The sequence below is a fragment of the Dromiciops gliroides genome, chromosome 6 (genome assembly GCF_019393635.1).
Source record: "Dromiciops gliroides isolate mDroGli1 chromosome 6, mDroGli1.pri, whole genome shotgun sequence".
Taxonomy (NCBI): domain Eukaryota; kingdom Metazoa; phylum Chordata; class Mammalia; order Microbiotheria; family Microbiotheriidae; genus Dromiciops; species Dromiciops gliroides.
Window position 1 is genome coordinate 235,542,942 of NC_057866.1, and position 17,899 is coordinate 235,560,840.

Consider the following 17,899-nt stretch of genomic DNA (forward strand, 5'->3'; position numbering starts at 1 on the left):
GGCCCAGAGAGGATAAACAACTTGCCTAAGTCACAGAATTAGTGGAAACAGAATTCAAACCCAGTTGCTCATGACTAAAAAATCCATCTCTCTTTCCACTATCCCACTCTGTCTCTAAAAAAAAAATCATGAGTTACAAAGCAATACAAGATGCTAATATAGGACATATAAAAGAGGAAATGATTATTTTTCTAAGTCAATAATATAAGCAGTATAGTGTATAGGTCCAAGGTATAGTATAAGATAATGATATTATAATACAATTATAATACAAGGCAACAGTGGTATAAAGTAACAAATTCAGATTAATTTACTATGCCCTGAGGTGAGGAGTAAAGGCTTCATGAAGGAAATGAGCTAGGAACTAGACATGAAAAGCTTCCATAATCACTTTTTTTTTTAACCAAATTAAAAAAAATTCACGTTAATGAGATCAGTAGTGTTTTTATGCAAACCAACTTTTTATCAGTGTCATATACATGGTTTAGTCTAATTTGAATGGTTAATATTTCCATGGGGCAGTGCAGCAGATAGAGCACCAGCCTGGAGTCAGGAGGACTCATCTTTATAATTATAAATCTGGCTTCAGACACTATGACCCTGGGCAAGTCACTCAGCCCTGTTTGCCTCAGTTTCCTCATTGATAAAATGAGATGGAGAAGGAAGTGACAAACTCCTCCAGTATATTTTCTAAGAAAACCCTAAGAAGGGTCACGAAGTGAGACATGACTGAAAAATGACTCAATGGTGAACAAATATTTAAATAAATAAATAAACTCCCATACCTTAGATAGTTAAGAGAGCTGGATTTGGAGTCAGAGAAGATACATTCAAAGTCCTTCTACGGAACTTCTTATCTGTGTGATCTTGGGTAAATTACTAAACATCTCTGAATCACATTTTCCTCCTCTGAAAAAATAAGGGTTTTAGACTAAGGTGTCTTCCAGCTCTAAATGTATGACTTCAGGATATTAATTAATAGATGTCAAAAATATGTTTTTATATGTTGTTGAAGTATAATTTGAAAGACAAATGAAGATAAAAGAGGGCATTTCTTTTTCTTTCTTTTTTTTCTTTTTCTTTTTTTTTGCGGGGTAATGAGGGTTAAGTGACTTGCCCAGGGTCACACAGTTAGCAAATGTCAAGTGTCTGAGGCCAGATTTGAACTCAGGTCCTCCTGAATCCAGGGCTGGTGCTTTATCCACTGCATTTATTTTGCAAAGTCATCAAGAATCAAATGTTAGGTCCACATATTATCATATATTCATCTATGTATGTTTTCAAAACAATAATTTCAGCAGTGATCACACTGATGCTTTTTTAAAAGCTTAACATTTTTGGACAATGTTCATAAAATAATATCTTAAATATTTGAAAATTGAAATTTCATTTTTTTTGGTGCAGCAGTTGGGGTTAAGTGACTTGTCCAGGGTCACACAGCTAGTAAGTGTCAAGTGTCTGATGCTGAATTTGAACTCAGGTCCTCCTGACTTCAGTGCCGGTGCTCTATCCACTGTGCCACCTAGCTACCCAGGAATGTATTTTTTTTTTATAATTATCTCACTAACTGCATTAGATTTTTCTACAAGCTAAACTATACTTCAAAATTGCAAAGATGATTTCATCTGAATGGGCACTCCATACACCAATACAAATGGAAATTTGTCTGTGCCTAAATAATCTATTTCCATGAACTGCTGAGGTTGAAACATTTAAAGTTCATATCCTAGTAGCCAATCTTTCAATGATGAGCCTATTCATTCACGGTTAAGCTGGTCTTCATATGAGAGATACATAGTTCATTGTCAAATGTAAGAACGTCAAATCCTTATGATGAACTGAAGCAGCTTGTGATTTGCAGGCTTAACCAACTCCATACTATAATGAGGCCTCAAAAGCAGAGTTTAGTGGAATATATGAGAATAAATTTGGTGTTTCTGGAAGATACATTTGTTCCTTTTCCCAGGTAACCAATGTTCCATGTAGTGCAATGAGAAATTACTTATTGGTATCAGTAGCTTAAAAGAGTATCTGAAGAGCACTCATGGTTCTGCAATACATTTTCTCAAAGAATTTCAAGTCCTAGAAAAATTGGATATTAAAAAAATTCCAAAGTTGAGAAAATAACTTCCTAAAGTCATATCAGTGGTTTATTGAATGCATATACTAATACATTTTAAAGGGAGGGGAAGAGGGGGATGCATTTTCTTCTGATGGTAGATAATTAGTTTTGATTAATTTACATTTCACTTGTCTTGTTTTCTCTCCAATCCCCTACTGCAAGGTGCCCCTAAGGCTTTCACTGCCAGTGAGAAGCAAGAGAAAAAATATTCAACTAGAAGTTATAGAACATGACAGCAAGGGAGAGGTGCCAAAGAAAAATCAAGGGCTTAGAGACTAAGAGGGGATGGAACATGCTTCTCTGCAAATTTTAAAATGTAGGACTTAATGTCAAAGGCTGAGAGGATAGAGATGAAGCAAAATGGTGAATGGGGAAGAAAGAATTTGTCTTTCATCCCTACCCTTTCCTGTATCCTGTTCCTTGAGTGAACCAGACATGCCATGAAACTGTCAGAGATCCCTGCCAACAAGAGGACAAGAAATAGAAACATCAGAGCACCTTTTTAGTACAGATTTTGTTTTCATTGGTTTTACTTTTTTTTTCTTTGTCAAGCTAAATATATTTTCTTTCCAAAAATATTTTGAACATTCTTTCTTTTTAAATTTTGAGATTCAAATTATTATTGTCCTTAACCAACCCCTCCCTCAACCATTGAGAAGACAAACAATATATTAATTTTATATATGAAATCACAAAACATATTTCCACATTAGCCATATTTCAAGAGAGCAAGAAAAATCAAGTGAAAATATTTAAATCAGTTTGCACTAAGACTTCATCAGTTTTTCCCCCTGAAGATGTATAGCATTTTTTTTCACCATGAGTTCTTTGGAATTGTTTTGGATCATTGTATTGATCAGAGTAGTCAAGTCTTTCACTGTAGATCATTAAAATATTGCTGTTTTATGCACAATGATCTCCTCGTTCATCGCACTTCAATTGGCATCAATTCACGTAGGTCTTGCCATGCTTATCTAACATCATTGTCCTTATCATTTTTAAAAAGAATGTTTTAATTTTTTCAATTACATGAAAGTACAATTTTAACATTTATTTTCATAACTTTTGAGTTTCAAATTCCCTTTCTTTCCTCATCCCTCCTTGACAATGCAAGTACTTTAATATAGATTATACATGTGCAGTCCTACAAAGGTATTTTCATGTTAGCCATGAGAACACAGATTAAAAAAATAACACAATAAAAATGAAGAATAAAAAACATGCTTTAATCTGCTTTCAGATCTGGAAGTGGATAGAATTATTAACCATAAGTCCCTTAGAGTTTTGTTGATCAGAATAACTGTCATTCACAGTTGATCATCATATAAAATGTTCTTCTTTTTCTGCTAATTTCACTCTGCATCAGTTAAAATAAGTATTCTGCTCATCATTCTTATAGCACAGTAGTATTCCAACACAATCACATACCACAATGTTGATGAACATTCCCTCAATTTCCAATTCTTTGTATTTAGTATTTTGTCCAAAGAACTTTGAGAGAGACCCAGTTCTCTATATGTTTTAGAAATGAGGCTTCTATCAGGGAAAGTGGTGATGATAATTTCTCCCCGTTTCTTACTTACCTTCTAATCTTGACTTTATTGGTTTTGTTTATGAAAACCTTTTTGATTTAATGGAATCAAAATTATCCATTTTACACCAGGTAATGTTTTCTATCTCTTGTTTGAAGAAAAAACGCTTCCCTTATTTATAAATCTGGTAAAGTATTCCATGCTCCTCCAAATTGCTTATGACATCACCCTTGGGTTTTAAATCATGTACTCATTTTTACCTTATTGTGGTATATGATATGAGATGATAGTCCATACCTCTTTTCTGACAAACTACTTTCTAGTTTTTCCTGCAGTTTTTATCATTAGCAAATTATTTACCCAAAAGCTTGTATCTTTGGGTTTAACAAACACTAGTACTATGGTAATTTAGTATATATTATATGCCTAATCTATCCCCCAAATCCATCCATCACTCTATTTCTTAGCCTGTACCAGATTGTTTTGATGATTAACACTGAACTACAGTTTGAAATTTGGTACTACTAGCCCACCTTCCTTCACATTTTTTTCCATTGATTTCCTTGTTATTATTGACCTTTGTTATTTCAGAAAGATTTTGTTATTATTTTTTTCTAGCTCTATAAAACAATTTTTTTGGTATGGCACTGAATAAGTAAATTAATTTTGGTAGAATTGTCATTATTATTATATTGGCTCAGCCAACCCATGAACAATTAATGTTTCTCCAGATGTTTAAATCTGACTTGGTGTGAAAAGTGTTTTGTCATTATGTTTACATAATTTCTGGGTTTGTCTTGGTATATATGCTCCCAGATAGTTTATATTGCCTATAGTTATTTTAAATGGAATGTCTCTTCTTATCTCTTGCTACTGGACTTTTTTGGGTAATATATAGAAATGCTAATGATTTATATGGATTTATTTTGTATCACGCAACTATGCTGAAATTATTCTTTTAGTTAGTATTTTAGTTGATTGTCTAAGTAGACCATCATATCATCTGAAAAGACTGGTAGTTAGTTTTATTTCCTCATTGCCTATTCTAATGCCTTAAATAGTGGTGATAATGGGCAACGTTGCTTCACCTCTCCAATTTTTGGAAAGACTTATCCCTATTACAGAGAAAGCTTGCTGCTGGTTTTAGATCAATACTATGCATTATTTTAAGGAAAGCTCCATTTACTCTTATGCTTTCTAGAGGGTTTTTTTTGTTTTTATTTTTTTAGGAATGAGTGTTGTATTTTGTCAAAAAAACCTTTTTTTATCTATTGAGAGGATCATATGATTTTGGGGAGTTTTGTTCAACATAGTCAATCATGCTAATAGTATTCCTAATATTGAACTAGTCCTGCACTCCTGGCATAAATTCGACTTAGTCATGGTGTGAGATTTTTGTGATATATTGCTCTAATCTTCTTGCTTTTATTTTCTTTAATTTTTTGGCATTAACATTCATTAAGAAAATTGGTGTGTAGTTTTCCTTCTTTATTTTTTTGCTCCTCTTGGTTTAGGTATCAGCACCATATTTATGTCATTAAAGGAAATTGGCAGCACTCATTTGTCTATTTAAAAAAATAGTTTATATAGTATCAGAATAAATTCTGCTATAATTGTTTTGTAGGCTTCACTTGTGAAGCCATCTGGTCCTGGTGATTTTTCTTAGGAAGCTCATTTATGGCTTGTTCAATTTCTTTTAGGTATTCTATTTCTTCTTTTGTTAATCTGGGTAATTTATATTTTAGCAAATGTTCATCCATTCCACTAAAATTATTAGATTTATTGGCAAAATATCTCCTAATAATTGGTTTAATTTTATCTTCATTAGTGGTGAATTCACTTTTTTCATTTTTGATAGTGGTAATTTGGTTTTCTTTTTTCTTTTTCTTTTTTAAAGATCAAATTAACCAATGGCTTATCTCTTTTATTATTATTATTATTAATTTTTATTATTATTGGGATGAGACAAGGACATTTATTTGAGGGGAAAGGGGAAAACAGATGGAAGATTCACAGATTCTTCAGCCACTGGAGGAAGGGACCCTGAGGATCCTGAGGGTGGCTGGGGATGTTAGGCATGTTGCCATCATCTCGAACAGGAACAGAGTTTTTGTAAGGTGTAGCTTGGTTGATCTTGCTTGCATACTTGGTATAGGGGCTTAATGGAGGTAAGAGCAGAGCCATGGTTCAGATGGCAAAGGACACCATCAGCACTGGCTCCTTGGCCCAGGCCTCTTTCAGGAACTGGCCTAGTCTGCCCGTCATGTTGGCTGCTTTCCTATTATTATTATTTTTAATAAAACCCATGCTTGGTTTTATTTATTAGTTTAATGATTTTCTTACTTTCAAATTCATTAATCTCTCCTTTGATTTTCAGGACTTTCATTTTGGTATTTAATTGGGGATTTTTAATGTGTGATTTTTCTAGTTTTTTTTTTAAATCTGTATGACCAATTAATTGTTCTATTTTTCTCTATTGTATTGATGTGTTTAGAGGTATAAATTTTCCCTTAATTTCTGCATTTGCTGCATCCCATGATTTTGGTATGTTTTCATGTTGTTATTCTCTCTTATTGATTGGTTTTATGTTTTGTTCTTTGACTGGTGGGTCAAAGATCCTATTCTTTAGGATCAGATTATTTAGTTTCCAGTTAATTTGAATTATGTTCTAATGAACATTTGTTGAATGTAATTTTATTGCATTATGCTCTGAAAATTATTTACTTAATTTTTCTGCTTTTCTGCATTTGACCATGAGTTTTTTATACCCTAATACATGGCCAATTTTTGTGAATTGCCATACACAGCTGAGAAAAACCTATGTTCCTTTTTAAAAAAATACTAATTCAGTTTTCTCCAGAGGTCTAGCATATCTAACTTTTCTAATAATCTTTTCACTTTCTTTTTAAATTTTTTTAAATTTTGAATTTTTTTCTTCACTACTACTTCTTCTTCTCTCTTCTTCTTCTCTCTTCTTCTTCTCTCTTCTTCTTCTTTTTGGCAATGAGGGTTAAGTGACTTGCCCAGGGTCACACAGCTAGTGAATGTCAAATGTCTGAGGTCAGATTTGAACTCAGGTCCTCCTGAATCCAGGGCCAGTGCTTTATCCACTGTGCCACCTAGCTGCCCCCAATAGTTTTTTTTGGGGGGTGGGATGGGGGTTAAGTGATTTGCCTAAGGTCACACACCTAGTAAGTGTCAAGTGTCTGAGGTTGGATTTGAACTCAGGTCCTCCTGAATCCAGGCCAGTACTTTATCCACTGTGCTACCTAGCTGCCCCCTCACCTTAACTTCTTTGTTTTGTTTTGCTTTTTCTAGTTCTGAGAGAGGAAAATTGAAATCCCTCACTGTAATAGTGTTACTATTTATTTCCTCCTATAACTCATTTAAGTTATCCTTTAAGAATTTTTATGCTATATAATTTGGTGTGTATATATTTACTATTGTTATTATTCATTGTCGGTGGTTTGTTGTTGTTGAGTCATTTAGTTATACCTGACACTTTATTACCCCATTTGGGGCTTTTCTTGTCAATTTGCCATTTTTTTGGTTATTTCTTTGTTATTTGACATTGCCCTTTCCAGCTTATTTTATAGATGAATCAAACAGATAGCTCAGATTCACACAGATAGTAAGTTTCTGAGGCCAGATTTGAACTCATGAGGATGAGTCTTCCTGATTTCAAGTCCAATGCTCAATCTACTGTAACCACCTAAATGCTCCCACATTATCTTGGTACCTTTTAGCAAAATGTAGTTTCCCTGGGTATCTATTCTAATTAGATCTAATTTTGCTTTTGCTTTGTTTGAACTGATGATTGCTGACCCTACTTTTTTTTTAAACTTTAGCTAAAGCACAATGTATTTTAATACCTCTCCTTATTTTTTACTGTTTCAAGTGTGTTTCTTGTAAGCAACATATTTTCAGAATCTGATTTTCAACCCATTCTTCTGTTTTATGGGTGGGTTCATCCCATTTACATTCAAATTTCTGATTACTGACTGTGTATTTCTCCCCATTCTATTTTCTCCCTTATTATCCTCTCTCTCTCCCTCTCTCTCCCTCTCTCTCCCTCTCTCTCCCTCTCTCTCCCTCTCTCTCCCCCTCTCTCTCTCTCTCTCTCTCTCTCTCTCTCTCTCTCTCTCTCTCTCTCTCTCTCCCCCCCCCCCCCTCTCTCCCTCCCCCCTCTCTCTCTCTCTCTCTCTCTCTCTCTCTCTCTCTCTCTCTCTCTTTCTCTCTCTCTCCCCCCCACCCCTGTCCTCTCTGTTTCTGTCTTACTACCCGCTCTCTCCTCAAATGTTTGTTTTTCTTCTGACCACTGACCTCCTTAATCTGCCATCACTTCTATCCACACCACTCCACCCCTTCTGTTATTTCCTTCCCTCCTACTTCCATATAGAGGAACATAGATTTCTATACCTGAGTGTGTATGTTATTTCCTCTTTGAGCCAATTCTAATGAGTAAGGTTCAAGCATTGTTCACCACCCTTCATTTCTCCTTCCACTGTTAAAACAAAACAAAACAAAACACAAAACTTTTCTTTTCACATCTCTTTTATGTAAGATATGTTCCTCTATTCTTCTACCACCTTCTCCTTTCTTTGGTGCATACCTCGTTTTTACTCCTTAATTTCATTTAAAAAAAATTATCCCTTCAGCGCAGCTAGGTGGCACAGTGGATAGAGCACCCGCCCTGGAGTCAGGAGTACCTGAGTTCAAATTTGGCCTCAGACACATAGCACTTACTAGCTGTGTGACCTTGGGCAAGTCACTTAACCCCAATTGCCTCACTAAAAAAAAAAAAAAATTATCCTATCATAGTCAAGTTATTTGCATGACCTCTATTTATATTCCTTGTAACAGGCCTAATAATTATATGCTTCTTAGGAGTTATAAGTGTCATCTTCCCACATAGGAATGTAAATAGTTGCACCTTACTGAATCCCTTATGATTTCTCTTTTATGTTTACTTTTCTCATGCTATTCTTGAGTCTTGCATTTTAAAGTCATATTTTCTATCAATCTCTGGTCTTTTTATTAGGAATGTTTGAAACTCCCCTATTTCAATGAATATCCATATTTTCCATTGAAGGAGTATACTCAATTTCACTGGGTATGTTATTCTTGGTTGTAATCATAGATTCTTTGCCTTCTAGAATATCATATTTCAAGACCTCTGATCACTTAATTTAGAAGCTGCTAGATCTTGTAAGATCTTAACTGGTTCTATGAAATTTGATTTTTTTCTGATTGCTTGCAATATGTTCTCCTTGACATGGGAGTGGTACAATTGGGTATAATATTCCTGGGAATTTTCATTTTGGGATCTCTTTTGGAAGGTAATTGATTCTTTAAATTTCTATTTTACCCTCTAATTGTGGGATATCAGGGCAATCTTCCTTGATAATTTATTGCATGGTTATATCTAGGCTCTTTTTTTTTTTAATCACAGCTTTCAGGTAGTTCAGTAATTCTTAAGTTATGTCTCCTTGATCTCTTTTCCACATCAGTTGTTTTTACAATGGGATATTTCACACTTTCTTTTTTTTAAAAATTCTTTTGATTTTTTTTTTGGTTGTCTCATGTAATCATTAGCTTCTACTTGCCCCAAGTCTAATTTTTAAGGAATATTTTATTCACTGACCTATTGTACCTTTTTTCCATTTGGTTGGTTCTTTTTAAGGAGTTTTCTTTTCAATGGGTTTTTGTGCTTCTTTTGCCATTTGACCAATTGTGTTTTTTAAGCTTCTATTTTCTTCAGTATTTTTGGTTCCTCTTTTACAAAGCTGTTGACTCTCTTTTCATATTTTTCTTGCATCACTCTCATTTCTTTCCCCAATTTTTCTTCTACCTCTCTTATTTGGTTTTTAAAATCCCTTTTGAACTCTTCCAGGTATTCTTTTAGGGCTTGTGTCCAATTCACATTATTCTTTGAGGCTTTGCATGTAGCTACTTTGATTTTCTTTTCTTTCTCAAGGTTTGTGTGGACTTACTTCTTTGAGTTTTGCTCTGCTCCTGGGGTGACAGTGGCACTATCCCAAGTTTGAAGTTTTTTTGTGCTGCTATCATCAAAGGTCTTGAGGTCTTAAAGTTCTTCCAAGGTTGTATGTTGTAAAGACTGTTCTCTCATTTTATGCTCAGCCTAGTAAGCCTCCACAAGCCGTTTCTTATGCCCCAGATCCTAGTCCAGGTCCCCTGATCCCTTGTGGGTAAGAGCACTCACTTCCTCTCACCCTGTAAGTACAACTCAGTTCTCTTCAGTGCTCCTTTCTGTTGTTGACCTTAGATAAGAACCCTGGACCAGAAGTGGTCCTCACCATTCTGGAACTGGAATCAGGACTCTTGCTCCCCCTGTAGCTATAAGAGCCAGTGTGGTAGTGTTCCTTTTCACTTTGGCACTGTGATACAGAAATTTGTATGAGTAATATAATGGAGTCTTGTACCTAGTGGCAGCAAAAGGTCCCCTCTAATCTCCTGATGAGTTGTCTGATGACCCTACTGCTTGTGTGCTAAGAGCTTCTCTACCTCCTGCTCTACTGAAGCAGTCCTGAAGGTGCATTATTTGCTGCCTTTGTTGAGTTCTTGGTGCCCACAGTGACCTTGATGAGACAGAACTTTCCTGACATACTTCTATGTTGTCCTGTGCTGGAAAATTATTTTACACTGACTTTTTGTTGGTTTTGCCATTTCAAAATTTAATATAAGGTCTTATTTTAGTGTCATTTGGAGGGGATTTTGGGAGAGTTCAAAGGAGTTCCTGTTACTCCCTTAATCTTGGCTTTCTCTCTCCACTTCTCTGCTTCTTTTTTTTCTAGCACAACATTACTCCATCATAATGTTATGCCTTACCTTGTTTATCCTTTCTATAAATGATGAACATTCTCTCTATTTCCAAGTCTTTGCCACCACAAAATGAACAAATATTTTCACACATATAGATCCTTTTCCATTTTCTTTGATCTCTTTGGCTTACAGAACTAGTAGTAGTATTGATGACTATTTCTTTATACTGTATTTTGAGGTCTCCTTGGAAGGCTTTCCAACAAACTTTCCCTACTTTTTTTTTGGCGGGGTAATGAGTGTTAAGTGACTTGCCCAGGGTCACACAGCTAGTAGGTGTCAAGCATTTGAGGTCGTATTTGAACTCAGGTCCTCCTGAATCCAGGGCTGGTGCTTTATCTACTGTGCCACCTAGTTTCCCCCTAGTAGTGGTATTGATAGATGAAAGGGTATACAGTTTTATAGCTCTTTGGGTATAGTTTCAAAATGTTCTCCAGAATGACTAGACTAGTTCATTAGTGTCCCTATTTTTTTCTCATCCCCCCCAGCATTTATCATGTCTGATAGGTGTGAAATGGTACCTCAGAGATGTTTTAATTTGCGTTTTTCCAATCAATAGTGATTTAGAGCTTTTTTCATATGACCATAGAGAGTTTCAAGTTCTTCTTGTGGAACTGCCTGATTATATCATTTGACCCTTTATCAATTGGAGAATGGTTTTTATTTTTATAAATTTGACTTAGTTTTGTACTCAATATATATTTGAGAAATGAAGTATGTATCTGAGAAACTAGTTGTTTCTTTTTAGCATAATATACTTTCCTTGATTATCCTTTTAATTAGGTCTATTTTTACTTTTGCTTTGTGCGAGATCATGATTGATACCCCTTACATTTTTAAAATTCAGCTGAAGCATAATAGATTCTGCTCTAGTCCCTTATTTTAAATCTATGTGCCTTTTCACTTAGTTTCTAATTAATTTTTAATCTCTGTCTCCATGATCTTTTATTTGATGTATCTTTATTTCATTATGATTTGAAAAGAATTCATTTATCATTTTTGCTTTTCTATATTTGGTTGTAAGGTGTTTTTAGTATAATACATGGTATATCGTTGTGAAGATGCCATGTACAGCTGAATAAAAGGTGTACTCTTATTTATTTCTATTCAGTTTTCTCCAGAGTTCTTCTTCCAGAGGGAGGGAAAAAGAGAATTTGTAACTTAAAATAAAAAACAAAACAAATGCTGAAATTGTGAAAAAATAAATGTTGAAAAAAGAATGCAAAAAGAGAAACAGAGTAGACCCAGCACCAGAATTATAGGTTATACCTACATATAGCAGATGGGGCATGGATAATATTCAAGGAAAGGAGACTGAGAAGGATTGCCCAGAAGATCAGGAAGTAGTATTGTCATGAAAACATGGTTGGTGGTGATAATGGTTCTTGTGAGCCTTCATTCTTGAAGAGAAGGAAGATGACATTACTAAAATGGGGTCAAAGTATAGTGTGTCTGTCTATGACTTATTAGACCAATATAATCACAGAATGCACTACTACAGGTTGGGCACATAGTCCTTATGAACATTTGGAGTGGCAGTATCTCTAAATTTGTACATCTCACATTTCTTTTGTCATACTACAATTCTGTTTTGCTCATAGAGCACTGTGCCTTCTTTGATGCAGGCATGGTATTCTGGAAGGTCCTGTGTTAGTGTCTCCTATGTCTCCCAATTGATTCTAAGAGACCTTGAGGGTATTCTTGAATCAGTTCTTCTGACCTTCATCTGAATGGTTGCCTTGTGAGAGTTCTCTGTAAATTAATCTTTTAAGGAAATGTACGTTTGGCATTCAAACAATGTGACCAATCCAATGGACTTGCACTCTCTGTGGTGAAATTTAGATCCTTGGTATTTCAGCCCAAGAAAGGACCTCAGCATCTAGTACCTTATCTTGTCAGGTGATCTTCAAATTTTCCTAAAACAATTCAAATGGAAGTTATTTAGTTTCCTGGCATAACACTGGTACACTGACCAGGTTTCACAGGCATATGGCAATGAGGTCAGCACAACAGCTCTGTAGACCCTCAGTTTGAAAACCAGTCTAGTACCTCATCTCTCCCATACTTTTCAGAGCCACCTAAACATGTACTAACTCTGGCAATGCATGCATCAATCTCATCATCTATGTGTGCATCCCTGGAAGGTATTATCCATAGCATTCATTATTTCTCCATTTGCTGTAACTGGTGGTTCCACACATGATAGTGCCATACTGGCTGGTGGAGAACCCTTGGTTTCTTGGTTTTAATTGTTAGGCCAATATTAGAATAAGTGCCAGAGAAATGATCCATAATCTTTTGCATCTCAGCCTAATAGGCTGCATCAAGTACACCATCATCTGTGGACAGAAAGTCACACACTGATTTGCCCTTTTTTTAAGTCTTGGCTTATATCCCTTTCAAGTTAAATAACTTATGGTCGGTATCTTAGCTGACCTTTCATCCTTGTTGAAGGCATCTGACAACATTGCTGAAAACATCATCCTAAAAAACATGGGAGCAAGCACACAGCACTGCTTCACTCCATTGGTCACTCAGAAAAGTGTGAAAGCATTATACATTATCTAGATCTCAGGCAAGCATGTTGTCATGAAAGAGATGTACACTAGTGATGAACTTCTCTGAGCAATCAGATTTTGCCATGAGCTTCCAAAGAAGAGAGTATTCAGAAGGAGAGGATATGGGAAATTAGTTTACTGTTTTGAAATCATCCCACCATAGTCAACTCACCCTTGTCTGTATGCTCCTTCTGTCTGTCCTAATAATAATAAAATTCTTAGGTGTTACAATTAACATGTAGGTCTTTCCAGGTTTTTCTGATAGTATTCTGTTCATCATAAGCAGTATATAGTACCTTAAACTTGAAAAAGAATTTTCTTCACAATAGCCCAGCAAAGTAGGTACCATACGTTTTGCCATTATAATAAATCATCATAACTATTTCCCTCTATCCTATTCCCTTCCATGATATGTACTCTATTTTCTATCTTCTTTAACCCTATTCTTCCAAAAGTGTTTTGCTTCTGACCGCCCCCTCCCCTGCTCTGTACTCCCTTCTTTCACCCTTCCCTCCTTATCCTCTTTCCCTCCTACTTTTTTGTAGGTTTAAATAGATTACTCCTCCCAATTGGGTGTGTATGTTATTCCCTCCTTGAGCCCCCTCTAATGAAGTTAAGGTCTTTGAGATAATTCTGTGTTCTTAAATTTTTCTTCCTCTCTCCCTCCTCAACTCTCCCTGTGAAATCAAGCAATTCAATATATGTCATACATATACTGTTATGCAGAACATCTTCACCTTCCTTAAAAGTGTTTTGCTTTTTACGTCTCACTCCCCCAAATTTCCCTTCCCTCCTTACCCTCTTCACCCATCCCCCCCTTATCTCCTTCCCCACGCACTTTTCCACAGGGAAAAACTATATTACTATACCTACTTAAGCACGTATGTTATTCCCTCCTTGAGCTAATTCTGATGATAGTAAGGTTCACTTACTGACTTATTCCTTCCCCCTCTTCTCCTCCCCATTCATAAGCTTTTTTCTTGTTTCCTTCATGTGAGCTACCTCTCCCCAGTCTACCTCTTCCATTCCCCCTCCCTCAGTCTATTCCTCCTACACCTCAACCTTATTTTAAAGATGTCATCATGGATTAGCTAGGTGGCACAGTGGACAAAACACCAGCCCTGGACCCAGGAGGCCCCAAACCCAAATCAAACCCCAGACATGACACCCCACCCTGTTTGCCCCACAAAGAGCAAGGATAAACAAAAAAATGCTTTACAGATATCATCTCTTCATATTCAGTTCACACCTGTGTCCTCTGTGTATTCCTTACTGAGAAAGTTCTTATGAGTTGGAAGTATTATCTTCTCATGTAAGAATGTAAACAGTTTAACCTTTTAATATCCCTCATGATTTCTTTTCCTGTTTACCTTTTTATGCTTCTTCAGGGTCTTGATTTGGAAAGTCAAGTTTTCTTTTCAGTTCAGGTCTTTTCATCAGAAATGCCTAAAAGTCCTCTTTTTCATTGAAATCCCATTTTTTCCTCTGAATGATCGTATTCAGTTTTGCTGTGTATGTGATTCTTGACTATAGTCCCAGTTCTGCCCTCTGAAGTATCATATTCCATGCCCTCTGGTCCTTTAATGTAGATGCTGCTAGATCTTGTTTTATCCTTATTAGAGCTCCACAGTACTTGAATTCCTTTTTTTCTAGCTGCTTGAAATATTTTCTCCTTGACCTGGGAGCTCTTTAATTTGGCTATAATATTTCTAGAGTTTTTCACTTTGGGATCTCTTTCAGGAGGTGATTGGTAGATTCTTTCAATTTCTATTTTGCCTTCTGCTTCTAGAATATCAGGGCAAATTTCCCTGCCAAACTCTTGGAAGATGCTGTCTAAACTCTTATTTTGGTCATGGTTTTCAGATAGTCCAGTGATTTTCAAATTCTCTCTCCTGATTCTATTTTCCCAGGCAGTTGTTTTTCCAAGGAGATATTTCATATTGCCCTCTAGTTTTCATTCATTTGGATTTGCTTTACTGTGTCTTGGTTTCTCATAAAGTCACTAGCTTCCATTTGCTCAATATTAGTTCTTAGGCAATAATTTTCATCAGACAGCTTTTTTATCTCATTTTCCATTTGACTTTTCAAGCTGTTGACTTTTTTCTCATAGCTCTCCTGCATTGCTCTCATTTCTCTTTCCATTATTTCCTCCACCTCTCTATATCTTCCTTCTATCTCTCCTACTTTCTCTTCAAAGTCCCTTTTGAGCACTTCCATGGCCTGAGAACAATCATATTTTACTTTTAAGCTTTCGATGTAGGGGCCCTGAGTTTGTTCCCCTCTTACGACGGTGCACCTCGAACTTCCTTGTTTCTAAAGAAATTTTCTATTCTCAACTTTCTTTGCTTGCTCATCTTGCCATTTTTTACTTGACCTTTAGCTTCACCTTTCTATGGGGCCCTACTTCCAAGCTACAGTGTCCCAAGCTTTAGAGGGTTCCTGGTGTTTCAGTTTGAGGGAGGTCAGGTTTTTCTCTCACCTGGCCTGTTCTCTGGTCTAAAGGTAACCTCAAGCCAACTTGTTGGTTAACCCAATAACTTTTAAAAAATATTTATTTTAATTATATTTTCAATTCCATATAAAGATAATTTTTTGAGTTCCAGATTTTTCTCCCACCCTCGATTTTCTCCCCCCTCCTGAGGGCAGCAAGCAGTTTCATATAGGTTATATTTTACAATCCTTGATTATTTCTTGAAATCTGATGTTTAGGCTGTTTCTTTGATTGTGACTTTCAGGCAGTCCAATGATTTTAAAATTATTTCTCCTTGATCTATTTTCTAGGTCAGCTGTTTTTCTAATGATATTTCATATTTTCTTCCATTTTCTGTTCTTCTGAGTCTGCTTTATTGTTTCTTAATGTTTCATGGAGTCATTGGTTTCCACTTGCCCAATTCTTTTGTTTAAAGAATTTTTTTTAGTGAGATTTTGTATTTCTTTTTCTATTTGTCCAGTTCTTTTTAAGGAGGTTTTCTTGTCAATGGATTTTTGTTCTTTTACCATTTGGCCAATTCTGTTTTTTAAGGTGTTATTTTCTTCAGTAATTTTTGTGCCTCTTTTACCAAGCTATTAATTCTCTTTTTATAATTTTCTTGCATCAATATCATTTCCCCTCAATTTTTCCTCTACCACTCATCTTTCTTTCCTTTTTTTTTAACTCTTTCAGGAATTCATGTTGGGTTTGGATCAAATTATCATTTTCTGAGACTTTTTAGTTCCATCTTGTATTTTTCTGAGTCTTTGCCTTTGTTGTCCTTGCCACCAGAATAGTTTTTTATGGTCAAGTTCTTTTTCTGTTGTTTGCTAATTTTCCAGTCTATTTCTTGACTTTCTCTTAAAGTTGGGCTCTGCAGTGGGGTAGGGTGGAGAGGCACTGTTCTAGGCTTCAGACTTTTTTGTGCTGCTGTTTTCAGAGTTAGTTTTGGGTTTCTGCAAGTGCTTCCAAAGTGTTTTGATCTGGGGAGGGGTGTGGACTGTACTCTGGTTTTTAGTCAGAACAGATTTCTGTCTTCCTGCAGCCAGTAGTGCTAGTACTCTTCTTTGTTTTGTGACAGTGATGAGGGCCCTTGCTCATTTGCAACTGGTCACTAATACTCTTCTCCACCCTGAAACTGCAATCTAGAACTGCACATGGGTGATAAAGTTGACAACCACCACCCAGTGTCACAACTTCTCCTGCCAATCTCTTAATTTTTATTAGTTCAGAAATGTATGAGCCCAACCTTTTGTTGGCTCTGCCTCTACAAAATTTCGCTTGAGGCATCATTTTAGATTTGTTTGGAGAGGAATGTTGGTGGAATTCAGTACAGTGACTACCCAATCTGCCATCTTCGTTCCCCCTTTTCACCACTTTTTTGGACATAAGTAATGGAACAATTTTTTGCAAAAATATATTCATAGATATACATATATATATGTATATATATATATATATATAAATATCTCTGTGTGTATTTAATGATTTATTTTTTTTTTACTTCTAAATGGGTAAGCAAGAAAAAGGGGTGAGGGAGAGAATTCAGGACTTAAAAATTAATTTAAAAAAAGGATCTAAAGCTCAATTTCATATGATGAGTACATCAGAAATGAGGAGCTTGCTCTTAATTGCACAGATTATGTCCGGACCTTTGTCCTTTGCTATTTAACTCCATAAGTCACAATGGTAAACAGGAGATCTCTAGAACTCCTTAAAGAGGGTGCCCAAAGAGTCTAGCAAATCAGCATGTCCAACATAAGATTCCTCTACTTTATGAATAGGACAGCAGATGGGAGACTTACCTGGCCTGTCCAGCTAACTAGTAACCAAACAAATTGCCTTCCCTAGTCCAGAAGAATATGAACCCAGTAAAGAGCCATTTCAGAAGCTGAGAGTACGTACTGAACTAGTACAACAACAGATTGACACATCTAGTCAATATGTCATGACTTATGAGGAATTAGGCCATGTGAGACAAACATCTATATGGAAATATTATGCTTTGTTAGTAGCAGGCCCAACCTACCAACAAAACAACTGATCTATCACTAATACCAATGAATTTTTAAAAAATATGTTTTGAGAGGGAAAAACAAGGACATCAAAGCCTGCTGCCAGTGGCCTTGGCCACATGTGTTTCCTACATGTGTGCCTCACTTTTATTTTACTTTAAGTTTGTGCTCACTCATCCACACAAAAATATGTGCATATTCGTGGGAGCTAGCATTACATGTTTTTTTTAAAGAAATGCCTGATTACTGTTATGAATTTTGAGTAAATGCCTTTTCTAAAAACAAAGCAAAACACCTAATTTATTATCTTGACTTATTGTTAAGCAGAAACATACCAGTCTTAAAGGTGGTATCCAGGGAGG

General features: G+C 35.8%; 1 protein-coding gene and 1 pseudogene across 2 annotated transcripts in view; one reads left to right on the forward strand and one right to left on the reverse strand.

Moving 5' to 3' along the window:
• Positions 1-17,899, forward strand: part of GRID2 (glutamate ionotropic receptor delta type subunit 2) — a 1,875,262-nt gene that overhangs the window by 58,165 nt on the left and 1,799,198 nt on the right. The window lies entirely within an intron of this gene.
• On the reverse strand, positions 5,665-5,919 carry LOC122731713 (annotated as a pseudogene).